Source organism: Pteropus vampyrus, unplaced genomic scaffold, assembly GCF_000151845.1.
Source record: "Pteropus vampyrus isolate Shadow unplaced genomic scaffold, Pvam_2.0 Scaffold212, whole genome shotgun sequence".
NCBI lineage: Eukaryota > Metazoa > Chordata > Mammalia > Chiroptera > Pteropodidae > Pteropus > Pteropus vampyrus.
In genome coordinates, this window is record NW_011888993.1 from 927,056 (window position 1) to 931,545 (window position 4,490).

Here is a 4,490-nt window from a genome sequence, read left to right on the forward strand (position 1 = left end):
AGGACGGGAGTGAGAGAGGCCGTCCTGTGTCGTTTCTGTACTATCAGAGATGGTGAGTTCAATCAACTCCCATGTATCCTCCGTGATGTGTTTTCAGTAAACTGATAACTGGGATCTTATAAATGGTTTCACATAAAACTGCATTTCAAGTCCTGTTTCTTTTCAGAGTGTTTTCAAGTATCCAAATGTCCTTCACACCTTGAGCTCTTGCTAACAATAGGCAAAGAAATCTCTCTAATCTTGATCCCCAGGACATGCTTGCTTTTTAAAAATCACGAACAGAGAAAACTAACGGTGTAGTTTTACCTTAAAAAATGTTTTCATAGAAAAACCTTTTTTCCTTTATTAACAGCACAAATGGTTGTGTATCGATCACGTAAAAATATATAAACATAGTCACAGACTCAGATTTTATATACGTTTCCGGAACGATTACTCATAAAAATAAAACTCGGAGTACTTAGAATCACAATGAACAAGCGATTAAAAGCAAATACTTAAAACAAAGTTCTAAAACTGATACTAAGTCTACAGCCATGCCACCATGAACGTGCCCGATCTCGTCTGATCTCGGAAGCTAAGCAGGGTCGGGCCTGGTTAGTACTTGGATGGGAGACCACCTAGAAATACCAGGTGCTGTAGGCATTAAAAAAAAAATGTTTTTTAACTGATACTAAAAACTAAAATTTTAAGTTAGAAAATATCTCTAGCAAAAATTATAAAATAATTTAATAAAAATTAGAGGACAGTATTAGATAACACCACAGCAAAATCAGTGCAGGGATGGCATATTTCAGTAAGGAGACTATCACAATTAGATCGAGTTTCAAGAGAATTCCATGGAATCTACAAGCATGTTTGTTTGGAGTGCGTTTTTATCTTGCTTGAACTTTAGAAAAACTACTTCTAAAAACTGAAATGTAAGAGACATTTCTAAAAATAGCTGAGATTTCCCACATAACCATGTGGTGGGATTTTCCAAAAAGATATCAAAGCTTCTAAAGTAAGAAGAGAATGGTGATCACAGAGCAATGGACGAATTCACCAATGGAAAGACACGCAATGTACCAAAACAGACCCATAGTTTCTGACAAGTGGATCCACCCCAGAGTAAGCGACCCAAAACAGGGATATAGATGGTGACACTTTGTCACATGGGGCAGTTACGATTGGTTATCCACAGGGAATAAAATATCATTTCCTAATCCACTTCATGTATAACAACCAATTCACTATAGATTTACCTGTGACAAATAAGGACACTCTGAGATGAAGTTATAAGCAAACGTGTTGACAACTTGAGAGCTGGGAGAGTTGTCTTACATCAGAAAAAAAGAGTGAGTGACAAAAGAAGAAATGGAGAAATTCAAGTCGATTAAAGTTAAGCAGTTGTCTATCAAAATGTAGAATGAAGGTTTTTAAAAAGAAACAACAAAATGGAGTCACTTGTGCTAAGCCCACGAGAGTTAAGACCCGTCCTCGTGGCAGCTCCTGTCTCCTCTGGGAACGTAGTCTGAACTGGTCAGTCAGGAAGATTCTGGTCAGCATTGATGTGGTAAACTTCACATTGGCCTTTTGTCCCCCAAAGGAGGGTGACTTCACCCAGAATAATCCTTTTATGTTTCCTTCTGACTTCCTGGTCCTGCTTTCCAATTCCTTCCTGTAACCCTTTGGGGCTCCTTTGTACTTGCTGACTGGGATGCTGCTGCCCGGTTCATGAATCCTCTAACAAACACAATTAGATGTTCAAGTTTATTCGGTTGAATTTTTGTTATTTAACAATGAGAAATGATAAACCACGATCTGGGAGAAAAAAACAGCACTACTTGGAAATGGAAAAGGATGATAGTACAGACTCGGAAAAAAAAAAAACATAAAAAAAATCAATAAACACAAATGAATCGAAGGTGAGAAATAACTGAAAACTATCTCACAGATGAACTGCCACTTGTTAGAAATGCTCAACCCCATAAATAATCAAAGACCACATGCGCTCACGAGGAATCCCCGACTCACAGCCTCGAGATGAACGTTAGGTAACTCAGTGCTGAAAAAAACAGAAATAAACACTTATGAGCAACAGTGAGACACATGATTCAGATCAGCACTTCTGCGTAGATCTGAACTCATCCACAACCTACAACCCAGTTTTCCTCCAAGGTACAAGACATTTTGGATGCACTTGCACTTGAAACAAAAACAAGAATGATTGTAGCAGCATTGCCCACAAAAGCAAGAAATAAACAATAGACAACGCATGCCCCACAAGGCCTGCGGGGAATGAGTTTGTTCACTGGGTGACTTGAGCTCAGACATAAGCTCTTGACAAAAAAAAAATGAGGCTGAGAAACCACAAGAAGCCGCTGTGCAAGCTTGCCGGTGTATTACTGGTGACAGTCACTGTGGCCAATCCCGCAGAGGAAAATCAAACAAAAGGTGGCCTGGTGGTGATGAACAGATGGAAGTCTGCACTGAGCCACGAGAACCAAGATGGTGGTCACCCTGGGACCAACACCTGGGGTCCTACAACCACCAACAAAATAAAATTCCCAGTTAACGGCACAGCCTTGCTAGGTGTGGGACACACTGGGTCACAGGGCAGCAGATCTTCCCCAGGGGACAAAGGGCAGAGTGGCCAGTGTGCGCAGTTCAGATCTGCAGCCGGCCTCCCACAGCACACAAGGGACCCCGACAGCGCTCAAAGCCCTTCCAAGTGGAGGCCAGGCTCTCTCTGTTCACAAGTAACCCCGGGTGGCTCCTCCCAGGGAAGGACGAGACCTTGAGCCCCGGGACACCTAATTCTAATCCCCATAGTGCCCACTCTCTCAAGGAGGGATCCCTTTCCTCCACAACCTCAGGGCTCCCCAAGGAACAAATGCAGGAACGTGAGTTCTGACTCACCGAAACCCTAAAATCCATAAACCCTTCCAACAGCACTTGAACCCAAGAAGCTAAGTCTGACTTTCACAGACTCACTCAGTTTCTACAAAACACACTAAACGCCACCAACTCTGCGGATGACGCCAAAACCAACCTTCAGGAAGCAGCCCCAGGACCCTGCAGGTGGATCTCCCCTTCCCGGCCTCTGTGGTTTCTCTAAGCACCAACAGCCCCTTCTGGGTGGTTCTGGGGGCTGGAGGCCACGTGCAGGGCAAGGCGCCCAGCAAGACCCCATTGAACCTTCCTTCACCCCCTACCCAGGACCAGCTTTGGGTGCAGCTTGTCACCAACCAGGAGACGCCTCTGCTTCAAGCACCGGGCGTCACTGAAATGTGACAAAGACCTCATCCTAGTATGTGACTGAGACCCCGCAGAATCACTGCTGCCACCTGCATTCAAGGATAAAGCGAGGAGGGGATGCTAGCGCACTCTTATGGTTGAAATAACAGGAAAATGGTCATCCTTTTCAGCGAACATAGCGGTTTTCCTATTATCCACATGATAACAAATTCGAAATCAAATAATCAGAATTAAACACACGTCGGCCTCGCAGGTCGCATTTCACAGAACTTGCATTCATCTTGGACGTCGGCCGTTAGCAGGAGGCAGGACAGGACCCCACAGTGCCGGAGACTCCACAGCCTGAACGGAAGAGCCACTGTGAATCTTACGAATATTTTAATCCATGCCTCCACCCACCTCGCATGAAGGTGTGGAACTGTGGTCATTTTCTCTGCATTTGTACTGGAGAGAGGATATTTCTGTACTGAGTCTCTTGTTCCCAGCAGCATCGCTGGTTCAGTACTATGAAAATAGGAATGACCAGGGCAGGCAGAGACCTAAGATTCCTGCTACCCTCACCGAGGAGAAGAAATAAGGCAGAAAAAACTGTCACTTCACATCTGCTGAAAGCTGAGGCTGGGATAAGGGAAAGCTCCCAGTGCTGACTCGACACAGGACGCTGCTGACAGGGGTTAGATGACAAATCTGAATCCTCCCTGAGCCGTGTGTTCCTGGAAACACCCATGGAAGGTGTCAGAATCCCCTTCGCCTTTTCGTTCTGGAAAGGGGCTCGCTTCAGGAACCTCCTCCCCCTGGTTTATCCAGGACAATACCGGACACAGACAGCACGAACAGCTGAACTGCTCGTCACCATTGACCACGCAGAGCCAAGGCGTGTTGCGCAGACATGGTTCAGCTTCTCTCTCAACCCCAGACCCTTGTCCTTAGCCTGTGCTCAGCCTGAGCCCCCAGACAGCCCTCTTGAGGACAGGCTAACTGGGACCTGCCATCCCACACCTGATACTTCCTACTTTCATTCATTCCTCTCTATGAAAGCAAAACTCTTTTCTTCCAACTCTTGAGGTGCTTGCAGATTTTATGCTCTCCCCAGGGCACGGTCCCTCTCACACCCCTCGAAGTTATTCTTTTGAATGAACGTGCCCCTTTACGAAATGCTAGTTTTATGTTTCCCACAAGGCGGACCAAGGCTTGACAATTGCCCGTTTCTTACTCAAACTTTACTCCGGCTCCTGTCCCCACAGGCCCAC

General features: G+C 45.3%; 1 protein-coding gene and 1 non-coding gene across 2 annotated transcripts in view; one reads left to right on the plus strand and one right to left on the minus strand.

The window, feature by feature from the left end:
* Nucleotides 1-4,490, minus strand: part of LOC105300432 (zinc finger protein 77-like) — a 12,174-nt gene that overhangs the window by 6,258 nt on the left and 1,426 nt on the right. The window contains exon 2 of the mRNA XM_023538074.1: nt 2,017-2,047. The gene's annotated coding sequence lies outside the window, so the exon portion shown is untranslated. The remainder of the gene's footprint in view (nt 1-2,016; nt 2,048-4,490) is intronic.
* Nucleotides 527-645, plus strand: LOC111747142. Its single transcript, XR_002783409.1, has one exon. It is a non-coding gene; the product is annotated as a 5S ribosomal RNA (ribosomal RNA).